This window comes from Pantherophis guttatus, chromosome 8 (genome assembly GCF_059756535.1).
Source record: "Pantherophis guttatus breed Tessera chromosome 8, ASM5975653v1, whole genome shotgun sequence".
Classification (NCBI taxonomy): domain Eukaryota; kingdom Metazoa; phylum Chordata; class Lepidosauria; order Squamata; family Colubridae; genus Pantherophis; species Pantherophis guttatus.
In genome coordinates this window covers 10,996,135-11,021,895 of record NC_142070.1, presented here as the reverse complement: position 1 = coordinate 11,021,895, position 25,761 = coordinate 10,996,135, and the positions used below count along the sequence as shown (strand labels likewise).

At 44.5% G+C, this 25,761-nt stretch overlaps 1 protein-coding gene across 3 annotated transcripts in view; it reads left to right on the top strand.

Annotated features, from left to right (window-relative positions):
* The window catches only part of RASGEF1B (RasGEF domain family member 1B), a 276,546-nt gene that overhangs the window by 216,759 nt on the left and 34,026 nt on the right, over window positions 1–25,761 (top strand). Inside the window, exons 1-2 of one of the 3 annotated variants that reach the window (XM_034431196.3) lie at window positions 81–660; window positions 6,840–7,048. The exons of 1 other annotated variant lie outside the window; for it this stretch is intronic. The gene's annotated coding sequence lies outside the window, so the exon portion shown is untranslated. Of the gene's footprint in view, window positions 1–12; window positions 661–6,839; window positions 7,049–25,761 lie in introns of those variants that run through there. One more of the 3 variants, XM_034431195.3, reaches the window with a different exon arrangement.

Below are 25,761 nucleotides of genomic sequence, written 5' to 3'. Positions count from 1 at the left end.
GAGAATCCTGGAGAGGCGGAGTCAAGGGGAGGGGGCGTGGACGCTTACTTAATGCTGGCCAGAGGCGGTCGGGGAGGCTCATTCGAGAGGAGGTCGGGCAGAGGGACGGTGCTGCTGCTGCTGCTGCTGGAAGAGCCGGACGATTCGGGTGAGCGCAAACAAGCATCCAAGTCATCCCTCGCAGCTCCGGAGGGCTGCTCGTTGCTCCTCTGCGCTCTCCCGGAGCCCAGGTGCGCGGCGTCGGCTTGGACTTGAGCGAAAGACCCCAGAGAGGGGGAAAAAAATCGGATTTTTTCCCTTCCCGAGCTGCGCTTATAGGACTTTGGCGTCGCCTTCCTATTTGATGCGCCCAAGCGGGGTCGGCAAGAAGGCTTTTCTCTCCGCCGATCCGGATTCTCTTCCTTCCCCGGGGGACTCCAGGTGGTCTTTTTCCCGTGGCTCCCGGCAACGGATCTCTTGCTCACCTGTCCCGGACTGGGAAGATTTTGACGAGCAAAAAAGCCAATCGCCCCCTCACCTGCGGCTGCTGTCGAAGGGGTGCGCGGAGGTACTACGGGCTCGGAACCTGCCGGGTGGCTGCTACTACTGTTGCAGATCGCCAGCGCCCGCGGTAAAGCCCCAAAGATCATCGCGGGACCTTTGAGGCGCTGCTGTTGGAAGGTATTATAATAATAATAACAATAAGTAATAATAACAATTAATAATAATAATAACAATTAATAATAATAATAAGTAATATTAACAATTAATAATAATAATAACTAATAATAATGATAATAATGATAAATGATTAATAATAATAATAACTAATAACAATAAGTAATAACAAGTAATATTAACAATTAATAATAATAGTAACATGATGATAATGATAAATGATTAATAATAATAATAATAAATAATAATAATAATAAATAATAATAATAATAAATAATAATAATAATAATAATAATAGATAAATAATAATAAATTGGAGCCCTTGGAGCAATACCCAAAGGGCTACCCCGCTATTTAGAAATTCTAAATTTGCCAGACTTGAACATTTTGACTCTACAAAAAGACACCTTACTCGGAACAGTTTGCATCCTCCGACGATACCTTAACAGTTCCTAGGTCCTTGGTTAGGACTCGAGCTGCTGAGCTATTAACCAGCCTCAAAGGCTGTGAATCTCACTAAAGATTAACCAATAATAATAAATGATAATAATAAAAATAGGTACTTGGTTGATACCTAGGCAGCAACCCGTATCAACCATTAGCACCAGTCAATGGTATTTGTGATGTATTTTTGAATGTTCAGTTGACTTGAGTTTCATGTTTAATGAATAAAGTAAACAATAGTAATAATAGTAGTAACAGAGTTGGAAGGGATCTTGGAGGTCATCTAGTCCAACCCCCTGGAGGGAGGAGACATATTAGGGATTCGCCGACCTTTCTGATTGACAAGCTCAGCGTCTGAGCCACCTAGCCAAGCCTCCCCTCCAGCCACCTCCTTTCGGAGTCTGGGGGATGCTTCTCTCGAGCGGCTTTCCCGAGTGGGAAGGTGGCGGGGGGGCGAGAGATGGGGGACAGGAGGTGTGATGTGTACAGGGCTCGGTTATTCTAAATTAACACTCAAAAAATTACAAGTATTTTCAATACCGTCTCTCTTTCTTGGAGCACTGATGATGTTGCCTAGTTGGGTCATGAAACGTCTGCATTTAAAACAACCAAGATCAGAGAGCGCCACGGTAATTGGGGTTCACCCCCCCCCACTCATGCCAGGTTGTTTAAAGCAGGCTTAGGAAGGCAGCTCCTCTTCATCGACTTGCGGGGCTGCGGTTTAACACTACTTGGGAATGTGGTTGCGTGGTAAGCGACCGGAGAAATTCCCCCGGGCTGCTAATTACCAAAAGAGATTTTTTTTCAAGGCGAACCTTGCGGATCCTTTCTCTGCCCTGCTCCAATTCGGGATTCCCCCGGTATTAAATGCGATGCGAAAAGGAGAACCCGGCTGCCTCTTCTCTAGAATTAACATCCTGAAAGCAAGCAAAGAATTCCCAGCCAGATTCCAGGAGGAAGGGGCTGCTTTGAGCCCCAGGAATCCAGATCGGATTTTTTGGGGGGGGGGGGAGCTTGTGTCTCTGGGTCTTAGATGAGGTTTAAAAGGGGTGTAGGAATCTGACTACTTGTTTTCCCCGCTGGTCGGTTTCTCACAACTGTTTGTCTGGCTGGGTCAAAGGTGGCTGTGCTAGCCTTGGTTATAAATTGCGGTGGGCTCTTTAGTGCATTGTGTAACCCTACCTATTTGCTTGGGCTAGTGTGTTTTATAACCCAAAAGATGGGTTAATTCAATAGTTGGAATCCATGTTTAGGTGAATTTATGCTGGGCTCCCTGCCTGATTTGACTTGGGTCAGGTGCAATAAAATTATCCCCCCCCCAAAACCGCTCCCTGCCTGTTTTAGCTGCTTATTTTGTTAGCGTTTGAAAGCAGAAGCTAAAACAAACCTGACCTGTGTCACTAAGTCACTTGTACACTTTGAAACGTCTTAAGTCAGCTGACCCACAGCGCTTGTTTTTCAGACATATTGGCCATCATTCCTAGATAAGTGCATTAACGGTGTTGGCTGCGGTAATCTCAGTTCAGGGAAAGGGTATCAAAAGCAAATAGGCTTGGGCAGAAAGGAACAATGTGAGGAAGTGGCGAAGAAGGACACTCAGATTCAAGTTTCTATTGAAACTAGGAATGGATAGAACTACTGGTTGTATGAACACAATTGACTGATTCTAGTTGCTGAATTGAACTATTTTATGAGCTTGCACCATACGCTTTGGGTCTTCCTACCATAATCCAAGAGGCTAAAACCCGATTTCATTGAACCCCAATAAAACTTAAAACTTGGAGAGGCACACAGCTGCTGAGTTTTTATCTTGATCAGGTATGTTTTGGGTAAAAGGCTAGTAAGTAACTTCCGACTGGTTGCTTTTCTCCCTGGCCCAAATGATAAATTCTGATGTAACAGCCTTATCCAGCTAGGTGTTGTCCAGGTATCTTGAAATTCAGTTCCCAGAATTTCAAGCCATTTTGAAGAGATGCCAAGTTGCCCAGGTTAACGATAGATCATTGGGGGGGGGAATCTTGTGTGTGTGTGTGGGGGTTGCTCAGAGTCAATATAAACTTGAAGGTGCTTAATAATAATAAATTTTGATCTGGTCTTACATAGGAACAGCTTGGTTATTCCAATCTTGGTGTTTGACGTCTAGTAATATAACCATGGAGATTAGAATTGTCAAACCACGATCTTCCAGAAATGTGATCAGCTAACATTTAAACGTAATGTCCTTTATGCATTGCCTTTTAGATAATAACATAATTATTTTGGGAACTTCAGGCTGTGGAAAGCCAGATTTCCACACTGCTAAGTTGCTCCCAACCCCCCCCCATTGATCCTGTAACAATTTTAGGATAATCAATATTAATAGGTTCTCATTAGATTGCTTCCTTTTTAATTTGAGCTGGCGACTCTCTGCTTGTGCTGCAGCCCAGGAGAAGAGCTGAGAGAAATGGCGGGAAATCAAAACAAGATCCCAATTATCAAGAACAGAAACAGACAGCAATGTTAATGTTGTCTTGGCTGGCTGGTGTATTTCCTTCCACTCCTGGGGTGTCTTTAGCCTTCTTTTCTCGGAGAATGGATTAATAGACTTGTTTTGGCTTTCTTTGCCAACTTTGATGCCTGTGTCCCACAATATGCCTGTGTCTGTGTATTGCACAGTTCTCTAAATTTAGAACTGGGGGGGGGGATGCACAACTTAGGAAGCTAAGGCAGAGAGAATCTTGGAAATTCACAGGGAGGGAGGTTGGACCGATGCCTTGTTTTGATCATAGCACGATGAGAGACAAGTAACAACTCAGCTACACGGTGACGCATCCTTGCTCTTCCATTGAAAATGAGTGCATATTTATATCCAGCTCCCGGGTTGTAGTTCCTGGAAATAAGCAGATTGCTAGGAAAAAGAAGAGGGAGTTAAATTTCAGAGGGAAAACACAGCTCTTTGGGACTACTCAGAAGTAAGCCTTGTTGCATTCAATGGGGCTTGCTCGTTGTTGACTGCAAGGAAGATTACTCTTGGGTCTGCTTTGTCTTAGATCAGGGGTGTCAAACACAAGGCCTGCGGGCCGGATCTAGCCCGCAGGGTGCTTAGATCTGGCCCACGGGGCTGCCCTGGAAACAGTGAAGGACCGGCCCGTGGTGCCTCTGCCAGTGAAGGACCCCCCCCCTCCGAGCTCCGTTTTTGCCCACGATGGCCTCCTGCAGCCCTCTGCCAGAGAAAACGGAGCTGGGGGGCAGCATGAGCCCCCCCGAGCTCTGTTTTCCCTGGCAGAGGGCTGCAAGAGGCCGTCGCGACATGAGTGATGTCGAGCTGGCCATGCCCGCCTGACCTCGCCCACCTCCCCCCCCCAAGGTCAAACACAATCCTTCTGCGCCCCTCAATGAAATCGAGTCCTGACATCCCTGTCTTAGATCATTGTTGATTAAGCCATAATTGATTGGGTACTCTCAAGACCATATTGGTTGGAAACATGCAGAAGACGCTTTCATCCTGCAATGGATAGACAATGGCTTAGAATGATGATGATGATGATGATTGAGTTCTTACAATATGGAAACCACGAACAATGGTTTCGGACTGCTAATGGACAGTTTTGGCTTTGCACAATATATTCTAACTCTTACAAACCCTCTACATCTCATTGCAATGTCTTAGCTCAGATGCTGTGGTTCACAAGTCATGTTTATACACCTCAAAAGATTATTGAGGTCAGCAAGCCCAACCTATTGTGATTCAGTTAATAAATTACGGTTTATGGTTATGATTTAACTGAACGTGTGGATCTAGTCATAGAAAACTACCGGGTGCACCAAGAGGAGATATTCAGTCATGAGACTTCCTACTGCAAGTCAGTAGGGCAAGTAAAATACGGACTGGAAAATTAGATGATGCCTTTCCTTTTGCCTACTAGAAAATCCTCCAGCCAAAACGAATAATCTGAAGTATGAAAATCCTGCAGAGCGAGATTCCCATCGCCTCTGCAGGATATCAAGTTGGTAAAGATTGTGTTACGGCTCGCTTGAGGATCGGCGATTGACAATACGTGCAAGTATTAACACATGGCTGGCAATATGGGATATATGTAGATTGGCAACATGTATAAAAATAGGAGGAGAAAGGTGTGTGCTCAGTATGTTTGCTGCCTTGAACTATTTGTAAAGATAAAGGTGAGATAAGAAAGAAAAGAGGAGGGGAAGGGAACAGGAGAGAAGAGAAGAGAAGAAGAGAAGGAAAAGAAGAGAAGAAGAGAAGAGAGAAGAAAAAAGGAAGGGAAGAGGAGGAGGAGAGAAGAGAAGGAGAAGGAGAGAAGAGAAGAAGGGGGGAGGGGAGGGGAGGGGAGGGGAGGAAGCCTTGTGCTTCAGGCTGGGATGGCATTAGTGGGGTTTGTTGCTGGTACAAAATAAGACTCAATGAGGCCGGTCCCCCAGCGGTTTCAAGCTTGGCAGCCCAGCGTAGTGCGTGTGTATGTGAGTGGCAGCTGCAAATGCGTACGTAAAGCTGCATGTGCTAGACTAAACACTCGTGTGAGTGGAGTTTCTCTCTCTCTCTCACACACACACACACACATGTTTGCCCATCTCTGCTACGGTCCGGTTTCAAATAAACAAGCTGCTGCCCAGTAATACTACTGTACACATTTGTTTTTAATCTATTTATCTGGAGCAGTGTTTCTCAACCTTGGGAACTTTAAGATGTGTGGACTTCAGCTCCCAGAATTCTCCAGCCAACATGGCTAAGAACAACGCACACACTAAAGCTACAGACTGAAAGACCTAGGCCACTGATGGCTAACCTTTTTGCCGTCATGTGCCAAAAGCCGGGGGGAGCGCAGGGGGTCACGTGCGCACGTGCCCGCACCTATAATTCAATGCGCCCCACCCCCCATGCATGCGCGCATGACTCCCCCCCCGGCTCACCCTGCTTTTGGCACGGTGGGCCCAGTAGGCCCGTTTTTTCGCCCTCCCCAGGCTCCAGAGGCTTTTTTGGAGCATGGGGAGGGCAAAAATGGCCTTCCCCACCCCCCAGAGGCCCTCCGGAGGCCGAAAACAGTCTGTTTCCCGCCTTCTGGTGGGCTCAGAAGGCCCGAAAATCAGCTGGACGGTGCACGCATGCATACCGGAGCTGAGTTAGGGCAATGCACGGGTGCCCACCGATATGGCTCCGCGTGCCACAGGTTCGCCATCCTGGACCTAGGCCAAGTGCGTCAAACTCGATTTCATTGAGGGCCGCATCAGGGTTGTGTTTGACGTCGGAGTGGGATGGGTGTGGTCAGGGTGGGCATGGCCACCTCGACGTCACTCGTATCGGGGGCACCTGCAGTGGCCCGAGTACTCTGCCAGCAAAATGGGCTCCCAAGGTCCATTTTCGTCTGCAATGGCTTCCTGCAATCCTTTGCCAGCGAAAACTGAGCTCGGGAGGGACGCCTGTGGCCCTTGCAAGGTCCGTTTTCGGCTGTGACGGCTTCCTGCAACCTCTGCCAGTGAAAATGGAGCTCGGGAGGTCCGCCTGTGGCCCTCACAAGGTCCCTTTTCAGGTCCGACGGCTTCCTGCAACCCTCTTCCAGCGAGCTCAGTTTTTGCAGCAGAGGCACCCATGGGCTGGTCCTTCGCTGTATCCAGGTCAGTCCCGTGGGCCCTATCTAAGTGCCCCACAGGCTGGATCTGGCCCCCGGCCTTGAGTTTGACCTGACCTAGGCACTTATTTTTATCTATTAGATTTTTATCCCACCTTTATTGCTTTATAGGTAACGCAAGGCAAATGATGTTGACGGCAAAACCCTCTTATTCTTCAGAAATCAGCGGGCGAATAAATGTGGGATGATCAAAATGGCATCTGAATGCTAACTCATTTCATGTGGACCACAGAATCCGCAGAAAGCAGGACTCCAGCTTGTACTGCAGTGCATTGTGATGCAGGCCCTAAAAATGTCAGGCTTTTGATTCATGTCTCCTGGTAAGATACCTAGAACACCTGCATTGCGAGAATTCCCGTTCCTTCTTCCTCTACCAGCATTTTCCTGCCGTCGCCGCTGCCATCCGGATTTATTGTAGTGCAGTATCTGTCACTCTTTAAGACGTGTGGACTTCAACTCCCAGAATTCCTCAGGCAGCATGTGGAGAAGGTTGAAATACCCTGTAGTAACTATACGTCTGTGATGAGGAAACTCTTGCAGGCCATTTTTTGTTTAAAAAAACAAACATGCTATGTTAGGAAGGAGGGTTCTCATATCAGATATAGGCTGCTAAGAAGACAGTTACTTCTTTTGCATGCTCTTTTACGCTGTCGATTTCAAACCGTTCCCCTAGAACCGTGATGGCGAACCTATGGCATGCGTGCCACAGCTGGCACACAGAACCCTCTCTGTGGGCATGCGAGCTGTCACCCAGCTCAGTTCCACCGTGCATGCGCATGTGTCTCCGCCAGCCAGCTGATTTTCGGGTCTCTGCCGCGCATGTGCAGGGGGCGGGGCTAGAGGTGGGTTTCAGCAGGTTCTGACCAGTTCCAGAGAATGGGTAGCGGAAATTTTGAGTACTTTGGAGAACCGGTAGTAAAAATTCTGACTGGCCCCACCCCCATCTATTCTCTGCCTCCCAAGTCCTAGCTGATCAGGAGGAAATGGGGATTTTGCAGTAACCTGGATTGGGGAGGGAATGGAGATTTTACAGTATCCTTCCCCTGGAGTGGGGTGGGAATCAGTGGTGGGTTTCAAAATTTTTTACTACCGGTTCTGTGGGCGTGGCTTGGTGGGCATGGCAGGGGAAGGATACTGTAAAACCTCCATTCCCTCCCGATCAGCTGGGACTTGGGAGGCAGAGAATAGATGGGGGCGGGGCCAGTCAGAATGTTTACTACTGGTTCTCCAAACTACTCAAAATTTCCGCTACCGGTTCTCCAGAACTGGTCAGAACCTGCTGAAGCTCACCTCTGGTGGGAATGGAGATTTTACAGTATCCTTCCCCTGCCATGCCCACCAAGCCACGCCTACCGAACCATATCCACAGAACCAGTAGTAAAAAAATTTGAAACCCACCACTGAGCGGGGCGCAGGCAGGAGATGCGCACACGCACGGAGGGTTGCACACGCATGTGGGGGTTGGGGGTCACATACGTGGGGGTGGAGGGGAACATAGGGGGCACAGCACCCCCCCATGGCCCTTTTTGGTCACAGGAGGCTGCAGGGAGGCCTACTAGGTCCAAAATGGGGTGGGGAGTCACATGTGCAGGGCGCGGGTGGCGTGGGGGGGTCGTACGTGCATGCATAGGGCGTGCGGGTGTGTGTGTTGCACATGCATTGCATTATAGGCGCCATTCGGCACGCAATAACATAAAGGTTAGCCATCTCTGCCCTAGAATATCGTATTCTGCTTTTGGGTAATTGCACCTTGATTTAGAGAAGTGGATCGAGGCTTTTCCCTTGAAGCATACTTTAAGAAAATAAACCCGAAGATATATTTTCTAAGAAAAACTCATTTATTTGTTATAAAGAAAATAAAACATCTCACTAGCTAATTAACTACATCTTGGCAAAGCTTTCCCGGCCAGACCTCTCCTGGCCGGAGAACAAAGAAGGTTAGAAAAAAGTGAAAGAATGTAGACATGCGCAGTGAGCTTAGAGATAAGAATTTGGCAATCTACGGTAAGTCTGAAAGTTCAAAAATAAGAGCTCATCTGGTAAATACAAAAACGCAGTGACACTGACACTGTCAAACTACTGCAGAATAGATAAAAAAACAGTTTGTTTTTTCCAGCAGTACTTACACAACCATCTTTGTCAGGCTCTCAAAAAGAGATGACACTCCTATCCCAGGGCACGGTAAATTGTGCAAAAATCCATGTTTTCAGCGGGTGAAAAAAACAACAACGGAAAAATTAGAAATGGCAAATGGTTTCAAAAGAGAGCAAAACTCCACAGTCCAGCTGATAATAGTTTGATGGATTTAGGTCAGGTTGTGTATCTCGGGCACAGATTGAGTGGCAACGTGGTATGTTCGGTTGTGACATGGTTGGGGCAGAGCGTGTGTGGGGGAGAGAGAGAGAGAGAGCTTGGAAGAGGCAATTTTTCATTGAGAGTTGACAGGCCTGATTTCTTTCATTTTCTCCTGCCTTGCAGTCTTGCGCCTTTTGGTCGTTAGATAAGACAAAAGCATCTTGGGTCTCGTTCTATTTTATAATAGAATGGTACCCTGGCTGATTTGGATTGGATTTGCGCTGGAGAAGGAAGCTGCCAGTTTATAGAGAGATTTATAGTAGGAAGGAAAGATCTGTTCCTGGCAGATAATGAAATAATGAAAATGTCTGCATTGCCGCTCTGTGTTATTGTTAGATTGCAGTCAGGGGGAGAATTTTGAACTTGTGAGTTTTAAAATACCGAAATGGGCAGAGAGCTAGGGGTATAAAAATAGACAAAAAAAAAAATCATTTTTGCGAGAGTGACTCAAGTCTGTGCGTGGCGCGAGGAATTTTGTTTTCCAAGACCGACCCCTTGAAACGTGTGGGTGTGCATCTTGGGAACGGGGCTGAATAAGGAGGTTAAAAGTTAAGGTTCTTACTCATCTTGAAAAAAAATCTTTCATTTCTCCGCCGACAGTATAGGCATCTTTTTCTTAAACAGAGAGCACAATCACTTGTTTTCTTTCTGTGTTTCTTTGGTGCCCATGCAACAACACCTTCCTTTAAATCTGTTGATTTTATAAGCGTGACTTGCTTGCAAGGCTGAAGCTTTGAGCCGAGAGTTTGCTGTCTAGAGTTCCACCTTCTGTGCAACATGAGAATTGCTGGCAGATAGTTGAAATAATCCAGCAGTTGAAGAGACTCGATGTAGTTAATTCTTTTTCCTTCATTCCACCCCTTCCTTTTGTGCCAAGTTCCACTGGAAGGGATTAGCATTGGTGTAATCAGAAGGGGACGCGGTGGCTCAGTGGTTAAGAATCTGAGCTTGTCGATTGAAAGGTCGGCAATTCAGCGGTTCAAATCCCTAGTGCCGCGTAACGGGGTGAGCTCCCGTTACTTCTCCCCGCTTCTGTCAACATAGCAGTTCGAAAGCAGGTAAAAAATGCAAGTAGAAAAATAGGGACCACCTTTGGTGGGAAGGTAACAGCGTTCCGTGCGCCTTTGGCATTGAGTCATGCCGGCCACATGACCACAGAGATGTCTTCGGACAGCGCTGGCTCTTCGGCTTTGAAACGGAGATGAGCACCACCCCCTAGAGTCAGGAACGACTAGCACATATGTGCGAGGGGAACCTTTCCCTTTAATCAGAGGAGATTTCACTGAACATGGAACCCTAGAATAGGAGAAGGAAGGAGTGCAGGTCACTCCTTGACTTTTGACCATAATTGAGCCCAAAATTTCTATTGGTAAGAGAGACCGTTGTTAAGTGAATGTGGCCTCATTTTATAACCTTTCCTGCCACGGTGGTTTAAGTGAATCACTGCAGTTTGAAAGTTAGCCACAAGGTTGTTAAGTGGATCTCGCTTCCCCGTTGACATTGCTTGTCAGAAGCTCACAAAAGGGGAATCACATCACCCCCGGAACACTACAACCGTCATAAATATGAGTCAGTTGACAAGCATCTGAATTTTGATCACATGATCCAGGGGATGTTACAACAGTTGTAAGTGGGAAAAACGGTCATAAGTCACTTTTTTTTCAGTGTGGTTGTAACTTGGATCGATCACTAATCGAACTGTTGTAAGTCAAGGACTACATGGAGGAGGAGGAGGAGGAGGAGGAAGGAGTGTATTAAGTATGTTCGTGGCCTTGAGTTATTTATCAAAATAATAAAGGTGGGATATAAATTAGATAATTAACTTGGTACATTTTGTTTCAATCCTAAACTCCATGAATCTTCACGCTATCTTAGTGCAGCTGGAAATTGATTTTACATTGCTTTTCACACTAGCCTACAGAAATATCTTGAGGATACAGATTCACCAAACCCAATAGAATCATGGCTCTGGGTACCCAGAGCAAGTATATTTGAGAGTTTTTGATTGTTTACAACAGAGGTCTCCAAACTTGGCAACTTTTAAGACTTGTGGACTTCAACTCCCAGAATTCCCCACTAGCTGAGGAATTCTGGGAGTTGAAGTCTACAAATCCTTAAAAGTTGCCAAATTTGGAGACTCCTGATTTACATGATGCAATGTTTGCATTTTCATCCTTGTTTTCCTATTTTATTTAAAAAACAAACAGAAGTTTTACCTTCGCAAGGAGCAAACATAGCCAAAAATTGAAACTGCCACTTTCTTTTTTTGCAAGCGAATACTGCTTCCTGCTCCAGTGTCTCTTCCTTTAGGACTTTTGGTGCTTTTCTCTGACACGGGGTGCTCCCCACTTACATAACAACCACTTGCCTACTAGTTTTGCCCGGTCCTGCCAGAAGACGAGAGGGATCACTAGCATTGTGCAAGTCACCTAGGATTTGTTTCAATTCGGCTATTCAGAGGTGATAGGATTAGAGTCGAATTGATCCAGTTTAATGGAAAATTCAACAATAAGCTCTAAAAGGAATATGTCAAAATGCTTTCAAGGGTTTCATTTTGGGGGGGGGGGCAGAACGGGGTGAAAACGATAGGGATGGCAAACCCCTTAGAGGCTGCCAGTAATCCTGCAAAATTTCAACTGGATTGCTTCAAAGGTTTCACTCCATCTTAAAAATATTTCGTCGAGACTGTTTTTTTTAAAAGACAGAATTAACGGGGATGAGGAGAGCTCAGCAGCCTATACGTTGTCCAGCAAGAAATCTGTAGCAGGGGTCCCCAAACCCCAGTCCGTGGACTGGCACCGAGCCACGGCATGCCAGAAACCGGTCCACGCAAACAAGCAAAGCCCCATCCGTGGGATGCAGACAGCCCGTGAAACCATGTCCCCTCCAGTCGACAGAAAAACTTCTCATGGAACCGGTCCCTGGTGCCCAAAAGTTTGGGGACCCGGGGCTGCTGATCTATAAAATATTGTGTTTCTCCAAAAATAAGACCAGGTCTTATATTAAGTTTTGCTCCTAATTTGCTCCAAATTAGGGCTTATTTTCTGGTTAGGTCTTATTTTGTGGGAAATACGGACTAAATGCATCCATCTAGCTGACAACCTTAACGGGGGCTTAATTTTGGGGGGTAGGGCTTATATTATGACCATCCTGAAAAATCATGCTAGGATTTATTTTCCGATTGGGTCTTATTTGTGGGGAAACAGGGTAGTTCTCCGACTTAAAAAATCAACATTTAATTTTTTTTTTAAAGAAGTAGGTGCTTACAAATATACCACTCCCATTCTTAATGAGTGTTAAGGATATTGTTGTTGTGTTACCAACCAGCAGAGTGTAGAGCACAGAGAAACGTTGCTGAGAGCAATTAATAAGAGATGTGTAAACTGATTTATCAAAAGTTTACTTTATAGTGAAAAAACAATCTCATAGTCTTTAAACAAATCCAAGTCTTTGCCAGTTAAATCAGTCCAGTGATACAAAAAATCTTCTTACCACACAAACAGTAGTTGGTTAGAATAACAAACTCACTCTGGTAACAAACCACGATGGTAGCAGATCCATCCAACGATGATAGCACAATGGTAGCAACTCCACACACTATGGTAGCATATCATCAACTGAATACGTTACAGTACCTTTCTTAAATACGTTCACAACTAGTGATTATCTAATTACAGCATGACTCAGCATTACAATGAATCCGCAGGAAAACTTTAAAGTCACACAATACATATTCATATTAAAGTCACAGAACACATATATTGCCTGGACAACTTGTTAGGCTCAAACCATATCCTAACAATGAGAACCTTTAAAATCTGGCCACGTTCGATCATTTAATTAGTGATGTGAGCAGTGACATTCTTCCCAATTAATTTATTTTTATTTATTTTTTATAATTTAATAGCCAAGCTAATATAATGCCAAGCTAAGAATGAACTGGGTTTTTTTTTTTTTTTGCTTTGTTTTGAGTTGAATTAGCATGAATTGCTCATCTTCTGATTGTAGGGTAGGATTTCATGTGAAACAGGCCTCTCTGAGGCAGACTTTTGAAAAGCAAACCTGAGTTTAAGTAGCTTTGATTAGCAGTAGTTGCAAATTAGTGCAGAGATGGAATTCTATAAAAACAGAACGTGTGGCTTATCGTCTTGTGTTCATTCCTTACAGAGCATTTAATGTGTGCCAGTGGGTTCACCCAAAAAAAAAAAAAGGACAATAAAACATTATCTCATCATCATCATCTTCATTTAACGATCCCATAATCCCTTGCGGGGTGGAGTCTGGGCAACTGAATGGAGCAAGCAAAGTGTTTTAATGGCCGGATGCCCTTCCTGTCTCCAGTGCAGAGTTTTGTTCAGCAGATACATTTTTCAGTGTGCCCGGAGAGAGAAATATCTGCCTCTACCTAGGATCGAACTCACAGCCTCCTGATTGTGAGGCGAGAGCTCCACTTCTAGGCCACCACACCACACCACTCTTATCATTCAGCTGATGTGCTCTGTAAACTGTACTCAGTTCTTTGGAAGCGTTCTCTTTCATTTGGGGGGGGGATTTACTTCTGTTTAGATGCACAAGCTGGATTCATACATGGCAGAATAGAGCTTGATTTGTTTTGTTTAGCATCTTGTATAAATACGGAAAACTTTAATCAACAGGCTAGTTTAACTGGGGGTCCTTGGTGCTCTCTGAACTTGGTGGTTTTCTTGCAGACGTTTCATTACCAAACTAGGCAACATTATCAGTTCAATCCTGAGCTGCAAATATTATCTATTATGGAGCAGGGGTGATATTCATTTACCTTCACTACCAATTCACAAATGTGAGCACGCGCGCCTCCTCCATGCATGCACAGAGCCTTCTGCGCACATGCCGAGGGTCAAAAACGGGACGTGATGAGGTCCAGGCGGGTGGGCGGGGCCTCCTGCCACCGGCAACTACCGGATCACACGATCCGGATAGAGCCAGCTGAATTTCACCACTGCTATGGAGACTAGTTAAAACAAGCTGCTGTTTAGGGTAACTTGAATTCTCAACCACATAGAAATCTTTCCACTTTGGAACCAAATAAAGTCAACATCTGGGATCTGAATAGAGATAATAGGCAGAAAATGCAGATGTGAAGCTCGTGCCTTCTCTTCAAGATGGGCTATTGTTTGAAACGGCTTCCTTGCCAGCTGCTCGGTCGTAAATAATGACTTGGTAAGACACCGGCCTCAGATGCTACGCACCAAATGGAGTTAGGGCATGCTTTGCTCGGCTTTGGCCATTCTCAGATCTACTGTGTATGCCTTTCCAATTAATTCAGTCCATAAATCACCTGAGCTTTCCTTGGTAACAAAATAAATAGCTGGCTCAATTTTTCCAGGGTTTTTGGAGGATGATAGCACTGTATGTAAGTCCTTTTAGCACAGGAGTAGTACAGGAGCCAATGCCTGGAATGCCCTACCTGACTCTGGTTTCTTCCCCAAACCCCCAAAACTTTAACCTTAAACTGTCTACTGTTGACCTCACCCCATTCCTAAGAGCTCTGTAAGGGGCGTGCATAAGTGCACCAGCGTGCCTACCGTCCCTGTCCTAATATTCCCTTTTACTCTTACTTTTTTCATGCATTCAAATTATGTTTATACTATCACCTGTTATCTTATATATGCTTGACAAATAAACTTATGATGATTATGAATTATAGCAACTGAACGACCTGTGGACTTCAACTCCCAGAATTCCCGAACCAGGATGGCTAGCTGAGGAATTCTGGGCGTTTTTGAAGTCCACACATCGTAAAGTCATCAAGGTTGAGAAGCATTGGTCTATTTCAAATGAAACATAGCGCAATCCTCTTAGTAACCAACCATGGTGAATAAACGAGATACCCCATAATCACTGAAGAAACCCTAAGACATTCTACAGGTAGTCCTCGACTTTCAACAGTTCGTTTAGTGACCACTCGGAGTTACAACGGCACTGACAAAAGTGGCTTATGACCATTTATCACACTTACGACCGTTGCAACATCCCCATGGTCACATGAATAAAATTCAGATGCTTGGCCATAGAATAGAATTAGAATTAGAATTAGAATTAGAATTAGAATTAATAGAATAGAATAGAATAGAATAGAATAGAATTAGAATAGAATAGAATAGAATAGAATAGAATAGAATAGAATAGAATAGAACAGAACAGAACAGAACAGAACAGAACAGAACAGAACAGAACAGAACAGAACAGAACAGAACAGAACAGAATAGAAAAAATGGAATGGAATGGAATGGAATGGAATGGAATGGAATAGAATAGAATAGAATAGAATAGAATAGAATAGAATAGAATAGAATAGAATAGAATAGAATAGAATAGAATAGAATAGAATAGAATAGAATAGAAAATATGGAATGGAATGGAATGGAATGGAATAGAAAAAATGGAATGGAATGGAATGGAATAGAATAGAATAGAATAGAATAGAATAGAATAGAAAATATGGAATGGAATGGAATGGAATAGAATAGAATAGAATAGAATAGAATAGAATAGAATAGAATAGAATAGAATAGAATAGAATAGAAAATATGGAATAGAATTAGATTAGAATAGAATAGAATAGAATAGAATAGAATAGAATAGAATAGAATAGAAAAAATGGAATGGAATGGAATAGAATAGAATAGAATAGAATAGAATAGAATAGAATAGAATAGAATAGAATAGAATAGAATAGAATAGAATAGAATAGAATAGAAAATATGGAATGGAATGGAATAGAAAAAATGGAATGGAATAGAATAGAATAGAATAGAAAATATGGAATGGAATGGAATGGAATAGAATAGAATAGAATAGAATAGAATAGAATAGAATAGAATAGAATAGAATAGAATAGAATAGAATAGAATCAGAGTAGAGTAGAGTAGAGTAGAGTAGAGTAGAGTAGAGTAGAGTAGGTGTAGAATGGAATGGAATGGAATGGAATGGATGGAATGAAATGAAATTAGGATAGGATAGGATAGGATAGGATAGAATAGAATAGAATAGAATAGAATAGAATAGAATAGAATAGAATAGAATAGAATAGAATAGAATAGAATAGAATAGAATTCTTTATTGGCCAAGTGTGATTGGACACACGAGGAATTTGTCTTTGGTGCATACGCTCTCAGTATACATAAAAGAAAAGATACGTTCATCAAGAATCATAAGGTACAACGTTTAATGAAATTGACTCATATTGATGATGGTTTGCTGTGTCCCAGGGTCATGGGATCCCCTTCGGCGACCTTCCGACAAGCGAATTCAACGGGGAAGCCAGCTTCACCTAACAGCCGTGTTAACTAATTCAACAACTGCAAAGATTCGCTTAACAAATGCATTAAGAAAAGTTGCAAAACGGGGCAAAACTCACTTAACAAATCTCTCACTTAACGGCATAAATTTTGGGCTCAATTGGGGTCATAAGTCAAGGACTACCTGTATTAACAACTGGTTTGGAATGGAATGCTTAAGTCACAGCATAGAATGTTTGGCTCGAATGATACATGAATTCACCTATGGGTTGGTTCATACATCCAATCATACAGGCCACCATCTTTTAATGCCATCACTTAACCATTGTTTGGAAGATGTGGTTTCTGGTAGGCAAGGCCAAGTCCAGTGGTGAAATCCATATTTTTTTACTACCAATTCTGTGGGCGTGGCTTGGTGGACATGGTGTGGTTTGGTGGGTGTGGATTGGTGGCTGTGGCAGGTGAAGGATACTTCAAAATCTCCATTCCCTCCCCACTCCAGGGGAAGGATACTGCAAAATCCCCATTCCCTCCTGGGGGAAGGATATTGCAAAATCTCCATTCCTACCCCACTCCAGGGGAAGGATACTGCAAAATCCCCATTCCCTCCTGGGGGAAGGATATTGCAAAATCTCCATTCCCACCCCACTCTCAGGCCAGCCAGAGGTGACATTTGCCGGTTCTCCGAACTACTCAAAATGTCCGCTACCGGTTCTCCAGAACCTGTCAGAACCTGCTGGATTTCACCCCTGGCCAAGTCATCTTACGGGGTAGGGGAAGGTTTGCATCCGTTGCCATGGGGATAGATGGGTGCGAAGCTCTTGGGGACCACACTTAACCATTTCAAGGAAGGCTTTTAGCATCTTTAGATCTCTACCTGTTTGACTTGCGGAGGGTTTTTCTTTGATTTTGTACATGGCATTATTTTCACCCTTGGCTGGGCTTATCCGGGACTGTTTTTATTGTGGTTTGTTTCCCCTTTTAATCTCCAGTATACCCAATAGAGAACTCACATTCTTGGACAGTTGAAAAGTGTCATAAAGAACAGGGGGCTATCTGTGTAAGAGTTAGAATGAGAAAGTATGGCAAAATCTTTCGTGAAAGGGACTGCATCCCATGCCTATGAATTGATCGATTTCCAAATTGCGGGGTCCTTGGTGCGCTCTGCGCTTGGTGGTTTTCTTCCAGAGGTTTCATTACACAACTAAGTAACATCATCAGAGACAATAAAAAGCTAAGAAGGAAACCAAAAGCCCAGAACACAACCTCTCCAGTAGCCTAGGCCCAGATAAGCAGGGATTAATACCAGACAAACAATCAAGCAAAAAACAAAACAACAACAACCTGTTAAGGATATTCTTGGCTCATAACCGATGTTGTGGGTTATTAAGCAGAGTACCCTTTGAGTAAACGCATGAAAAGTGACTGGGAGTAGTTGTGAACAATCACAGTTAACATACAAACACACTGAGTTGTTGTAGTCTTTTACTTTTAGAAAAAATAAAGCAAAGTCCAAAACAATCCAAATCATACACAGATAAGACGAAAGTTAAAAGATCAATCCAGGGATATTTCAAGTACAAAGTCTTCTTACCAGTTGTAGTCATACACATTAAAACAGTTCTTCTTGAGTTTCAAAACAGGAACAAGTTCAATATAAAACATTCAATAAATAGTAGAAAGCAACATGTAGCTATGATCAAACAGTGATCATGCAGAGAGATCAGGTACAGAGTTACAGCATATAAGCAAGTAAAATGGTGTAGTATCCACACAAGCCATGATTCAGACTTCCCTTCAGTACATTGGCTACAGAGCTTAGCCAATCAGGATACAGGATGATGCAATACAGTCTTAAAGCAATATAATACCTTTCTGACTGCAAACATACATTGTTGGTTTATATATTGCCTGACCAACTAGTTAGACAAATAACCATGTCCTAACACAACCAATACCCTAATCAAAGAGAAAACCCACACTCCCACCAACACAGGCAGGCCAAGCTACTGTTTGGGGAAGAAACTCCACACTCCCTTACACCTGACGATGTTACCTGGTTGGGTAATGAAATGCCCGCAGGCAAAGAACCAAGCTCAGCGCCGCAAGGACCGCACAATTCACCCCCTGACCTGCAAATATTCTCCTTTATTAATGTCTACGTTACCTCTTCCTCCTCCTATCTCTCCCTCTCCCTCTCTCTTTTTTTAAAAATTTCTTTTAAGTGTCTTTTCCTTCCAAAGCATTTTCAGACTGGTTCCTTCCAGCTTCTTTCTTTGAAGGGTCCTAGTTTTGTTGCATGACCCCCCCCTCCCTAAGGCTCTCCTTCTTCTGTTACAGGCACGTGGAAGCCTTTCCTTCAGGGCCCCCTCCTGACCTATTTTGCGCTGGGAAGAATCCAATCCCCCCAGTTGAACAGCTGCTCCCAGGGATGAATGTGACTTTTTCAAAGATCTTTTGCCTGCTGCCCTCCCTTATTTTGATGCAAATCTCCTTTGGCATTTTGAAAAGAGGGATTAGCAGAAGGGAGAGGAAGAGGGGGGGGGGTCCACAACAGGGTGGGAAGGCTCCCCTCCGCGCGTGTCCTCTATTCCCTATGCAGCAAGTTTTGCTTTCTCTTATTGTTTGCTGGCTGTAATCCTTGGGGGTGGGAGATGGGGGCCTTTGAAAGCTTGCTTTGTTCTGAACCTGCTGCCAGAAGCAAGACAGCTTTTTTTTTTTGAATTCTTTGTGCACGGCTGTGTTTTCCCTTTTTTTGGGGGGGGGTTGAAAATGTCCCTAGGAATCTGGCTAATAACTTAATAGCTTCTCTACTCCTACTGCAAATGCTTTGTGTGCCACTGAGTGGACAGATGGAGGCAAAAAAAAAAAAAAGTGTGTGGGGGGGGAAAGCAGATTTCTCTGTAGGCTGCCCCATTAGCTCTGGCTTTTCAAAAAAAAAAATCAGGTGTTTTCCCAGCCTGTCTTTCCTTGGTTTCATTTATGCTCGGAGAGGCTTCCTTTCACCTTTCACCTTTTTACGGCTGGTCGCCGTAAGGAGAAGGAATATGGCATAATGGCTAGGAGGGAAGGGGAGGGACGGGACGGGACACATATTCAGGCTCTTCATGGGCGCCTGGGCGTGCAGTTTGCCAAGGCTGCGTTCCCAGCAGCTGGTCTGCGCAAATGAGGCTTGCCATTTGGAGATTGTTTCTGGTTAATTGGGAGAGCGGCAACTGTGCCGGGGATAAGGGGGTACATGTGCTTCCCCGTATGTGCTTAGAGCAGGGGTCAGCAACCTGCGGCTCCGGAGCCACATGCGGCTCTTTGGGCCCTCTGCTGTGGCTCCCTGTCAGGTGATCCCACCACTGGCTGGCCCCACCCCTCGCACTCCCCTCCCAGTCACCTGAGAAGGTAAGAGTGACGGTGGGGGATGGAGAAGCGGCCAGGGCAGAGACGGGGAGATACAGAGAGAGGGTGAGAGAGAGAGAGACATAGAGAGATACAGAGGGAGGGAGGGAGGAAGGGAGGGAGAGAGGGGAGAGAGAGATGTCAAAAGGATTTTGTGGTTCCCGGTGTTTTTTAACTAGAGGTTCTCTGCCCTAATGACCAGCTGGGTAGGCGTGGCTGGGGGGGGGTCATGTGACTGGTGGAAATGAGTGACATCGAGGGCCCCCCCCAGGTTTTGTGGCTCCCGGTGTTTTCTTTTCTGTGGGGAACGGATCCAAATGGCTCTTTGAGTATTTAAAGTTGCAGACCCCTGGCTTAGAGAAAGGTTACAACCCAGGTTTGTGTGTGTAGCTAGCAAACTTGGTGGCGCAGTGGACTAAAGTGCTGTTAAGTAGCACTTAGCTGCCAGCTGCCTGCAATTACTGCAAGTTCAAATCTCACCAGGCTCAAGGTTGACTCAGCCTTCCATCCTTCCGAGGTAGGTAAAATGAGGACCCGGATTGTGCGGGCAATAAGCTGACTTTGTGTAAAAAGAACACCGCTTAGGTTGGGCCAAAAGCCTTACTAAGCAGGTATATACAAAAATATGAAGGCTGTTGCTTAACGCATTGTAAGCCGCCCTGAGTCTCCGGAGAAGGGCGGCATATAAATCGAACCAATAATAATAATAATAATAATAATAATAATAATAATAATAATAATAATAATAATAATAATAATAATAATAATAATAATAAAAAAAAAAAAAAAAACTTTGGGAAGGATCAGGGACAGGTGGTCCTCGACTTGTATACCCATTATGTTCTGACCCAGCTCCCTAAACACGGCAAACCCTCTGTATTTTAAATCAAGGATTCCTTTTATTAGGAGCGCCAGCAGCCCTGGCAAAAAGTTTCTCTCTCAACGCAGGCTAACAAGTTTGTCCGGCAGGGAGAAGAATAGTTTGCCACACCTATTCATCTCCGCCCGCTGCCTTTTATCCCCAGACCTAGGGTGGGGCTTCGCTAGCAGCGGTGGCTCTTCTGTCCCAAGGTTCGGCCCACAGATTTCCACTGCTCTCCTCTCCTTTGCCTTCTGCGAATCCACACATCAGGCACTGGACCCAGCTGTTCCTCCTCCTTCTCATCAGCCACCTCCAGACCTGGGGGCTGTTGACTCTCCATCTGAAGGCTGACGGACAGCCCAGGCTCCACCTCTGTCTCTCTCTCTCTCCCTCTCTGCTAGCTCCATTCCCTCTTCCCCCTCAGAGCTCCCAGATTGCCCTGATGCTGGCCCTGATTCCCACGCCTCCTCCTCCTCTGATCTGGCTGCTGGAGGGGCTGGCGGCTGACAGGCTACAACACATTCACTTAGTGATTGCTCGAATTACAACGGCCCTGAGAAATGGGATTTTCAACCAGTTCTCGCCCTTACGAGCATCGCTGCGTCGCCAGAGTTGCGTGGTCAAAATTCAGATGCTTGGCAACTGGCATGTATTTTACAAGGGTGGCAGCATCCCACAGTCATGTGACTCCCGTTTGCAACCTTCCCAGCCGGCTTCTGGCAAGGAAAAATCAATTGGGTAGTAGTCAGATTCATTTAATAACTGCAGCGATTTGCTTAGCAACCGTGGCAAAATGACACGACTCACTTAACAACCGTTTTGACTAGCAGTTTAAATGATTGCTTGTGGTCCTAAATCAAGAACTACCTATAATTGGGGAGCATAGTTAGGATGGTCTAATTTTTGGAGCCCAGAGGTCTCCCTTATGGCAAAGGACTCAGCTGGGGCTCTGTAATGCTGTGACATGGAGCTGTTGTCCGAATGCTGTGAACTCCAGGTGAAAAGTCTTGGGTTCATACCTTCCTGTTGGGATGAAGGAGGCCCAGATCCTAGTTTCAAACTTCGGACTTCAATCTGGATTTTGTTTCCCTGGTCCTTAGAATCAAAATCGCGTGAAGTAGCCTTGGTAGTACAGTGGTTTAATGCACCCTGTTATTAACACAGCTGCCTGCAATTTCTGCAGGTTCGAATCTTACCAGGCTCAAAGTTGACTCAGCTTTCCATCCTTTCTAAGGTAGGTTAAATGAGGACTCAGTTTGTGGGGGCAATAAGCTGACTTTGTATAAATATACAAAAGTATGAAGGCTATTGCTTAACGCACTGTAAGCCGCCCTGAGTCTCCGGAGAAGGGCGGCATATAAATCAAATTAAAAAAAAAAAGTATCAGTACCGTTTTATAAATCTTTAGTAAGACCACACTTGGAATACTACTTCCAGTTTTGGTCACCACATTACAAAAAAGATGTTAAGTCTTTGGGGAAAAATGTGCAGAGAAGAGCAACTAAGATGATTAAAGGGCTGGAGACTAAAATGCATATAGAACAGTTGCAGGAACTGGATATTGTTAGTCTAGGAAAGAAGGAGTAGGGATGACATGATAGCAGTATTCCAGTTTTGAGGGACTTGCCACAAAGAAGAAGGAGGGGTCAACCTATTTTCCAAAGCACTTGAGGGCAGGACAAGAAACAATGGATGGAAACTAATCAAGGAGAGAAGCAACCTAGAACTAAGGAGAAATTTCCTGACAGTTAGAACAATTAATTAGAAGTTGTGGGTGCTTCATCACTGGAGGTTTTTAAGAGACTGGACAGCTATTTGTCTAAAATTGTATAGGATCTCCTGCCTGAGAAGGGGGCTGGACTAGAAACCTCCCAGGTCCCTTCCAGGTTTATTCTGATTGAATTGAATTCTTTATATCGGGGGTGTCCAACCTTGGCAACTTTAAGACTCATGGATTTCAACTCCCAGAATTCATGGCCGGCTGGAGAATTCTCGAGAGTTGAAGTCCATAAATCTTAAAGTTGCCAAGGTTGGACACTCTTGCTTTACATAGAGACCTGTCTGATTTATTGATTTGATCTTAAATGCCTATATATGGCATTTTAACCAATCAGCCTAGAGGTAAGTGAGCAGTCTCTGATGTTTGAAATGTTTGAAGAAGCTCCTGATGGATTGCTGATTCATTCTTTCTGCTGCATGGCTGTGACACGGCCATGTAAGATGAGTAGGAGGTCATGAGTTGTGCCGAGTCTTTGAGAGTGTGCAAGCTTGCATGTAGATTTGCGGAGAAAATCAGTGTTTTGCGGATAGGCTAGGGAAAATGGGAGTTGAAATGTAACACACCTGGGGGGGGCACCAGACTGGGGAAATTTGGATTAAAAAGGACTTGCAACCAGTTTTTTTGGGGGGGGAGGTTGCCCTCTTTTCCCCTAAAATTATTTGTGCCCCTGATTTTGCCAGTTGTGGACACGGGTATCAAACTCGCGGCGTCACATTGCCGTCATGTGACATATTGTGACATTTTTCCCCTTTGCGGAGCTGGGGTGGGCATGGCCTGTGTGTAATGCATCCGGCCCGCGGGCCACCAGTTTGACACCCGTACTGTAGGAAAAGGAGCGGCAGAGCTGGGGGAGGAGTCAAAAGAGGAATCGGCCTAGAATCTCTACGTAGCCTCAAACAGACTAAATCCAACCCCTCCATTGGCCCTTATCTAGCACCAAAATAGTGTTAATCCTTAGTTAAGTAGATATATTCCTATGCATAGATAGGCCTGAGCAATAAAGCAGCTTTGGTGCTGGTCTGGTCTGGTCACGTTGTATCTTAACTTACGATTGTAATGACTTACGACCAAAATTGCGATTCCAAATGTGGTCGTAAATTGAAGACCATCTGTATCAGTAGTGGTATTCAGCCGGTTCTATCCGGTTCGGGGGAACTGGTAGCGGCGGCTGCAGGAGGCTCCACTCACCCGCCCGGACGTCATCACATCCCGTTTTTGACGCTCTGTGCATGTGTGAAAGGCTCTGCGCATGTTCACATTTACGAACCGGTAGCGAAGTTAAGTGAATACCACCCCTGACCTGTATGGTTGCAAAAGCACTCTGCACAGTAGTCGTGAGTATGTTGTCCCTAGGACAGGGGTCAGCAACCTGTGGCTCCGGAGCTGCATGTGGCTCTTTGGGCCCTCTGCTAGGGCTTCCTGTCAGGTGATCCCGCCATTGGCTGGCTCCGCCCCTCGCCCTCCCCTCCCAGTCACTCCTCGCCTGGCCTGAGAAGGTAAGGGCGCCGGTGGGGGATGGAGAAGCGGCCAGGGCAGAGATAGAGAGAGAGGGGAGAGAGAGATACAGAGAGTAAGGGAGAGAGGGGGGAGAGAGGGAGGGAGGGGAGAGAGAGAGATGTCAAAAGGATTTTGTGGTTCCCGGTGTTTCTTAACAACTGGTTCTCTGCCCTAATGACCGGCTGGGTAGGCGTGGCTGTGGGGGTCATGTGACCGGTGGAAGTGAGTGACATCGAGTTGGCCACGCCCACCCAGGTTTTGTAGCTCCCGGTGTTTTCTTTTCTGTGGGAAACGGGTCCAAATGGCTCTTTGAGTGTTTAAGGTTGCAGACCCCTGCCCTAGGAGTTGACCTTGACTCGAGAGACCCTACATTTATTAACCAAGTTCTAACCAGGCCATGTCGTTGGCTGCTTTGAACTGTGGTATTTTGCTAGGAACAATAATATCATTTTTATTACGGTCAGCGATGGGAGGAAATTTCAAGAATGTATGGAAAGAGAAACAATGTTTGTTCTGAGATGCTAACAGGAGCTCCATTATGCTGCTCTTGAACAAAAATGTGCCAAGCGCTCAAATTTTATTTACTGTTTACAACAGAGGATTAGCACTGCTGAGGTTCCTTGCTAATATTGCACATCTTCAGAATATTTCCTTCGCTACGTGCAGTTTGTAGCTTTAGTTACGTGAGCTGGTGCTTCTAGAAAAACTTGGTTTTCCAAAACATGGGGATATGTTCTCGCAATGGGATACCTGCAACATAACACTATATAAATACAATTTGCACATCTCATATAGCTGTGATTTGACTCAATTTGCAATTGACTTTAATGTACTGCAACTGTTTTGGTTTTGAAATACTCTCTTTTGAGAGCAAAACAGCTGTTCGGAAGGCAAAACCATTTGTTTCCGCCGCTTGGAAGGTGTTTTGAAGAGGGCATTTCAAACTTGGGTTGTTTTGCACAAATCCTTTTGAATTGCGAGTTGAACTTTGCAAAGCCACGTACGTAGTTGAAAGAAACTGCTTGAGGGTTTTTTTTTCCAGAATGTAACATAATCCCTCAAAAAGCTTACCTCTGACCTAAAAATTTAGGTACAATTCAGACCATCATCACTTATGCAATATGATTTAAGCAAGGAGCAATGGCTCTGTTCAAGATTCCTTTGAGAGCTGATAAAAATAGTTAATCCAGCGTAACGTTAGTTTATCCAAATTTACCATTCCTGGAGAAACCTGATGATATAAAAAATTAGTTAATTTACAGATCAAGATCTCAAAGAACTATTGGCTTGATGGTTTGTCGGATCTTTAAAAGCCAAATGATTTTTATTGTGTTTGACAAGTTGATGGCATGTAATCAAGCTGAAGAAGAAGAATAGAATAGAATTCTTTATTGGCCAAGTGTGATTGGACACACAAGGAATTTGTCTTGGTGCATACCATTGGTCCAATACCATTGGTCCACCGTGCCCTTAAAATTTTCTTTTTTCATCAAGCCGGGCTGGCTTAACATATTTTTAAATTTTTAATTTTTAATTGATTTGTCATTTTAAACTGGGGCCAAATTAATATATATTCTTTTAATTGTTCTTAATGTTTGTATTGTATGTTTTTATCTGGCTGTACACCGCCCTGAGTCCCTTAGGAAAAGGTGCAGTATATAAATTTGAAATAAAATAAAAATAAAAAAAATACGCTCTCAGTGTACATAAAAGAAAAGATACATTCGTCAAGAATCATAAGGAATAACACTTAATGATAGATATAGGAAAACAGTCACTATAAATCTTAAGGATACCAGCAACAAGGTTACAATCATACAGTCATAAGTGGGAGGAGATGGGTGATAGGAACGATGAGAAGACTAATAG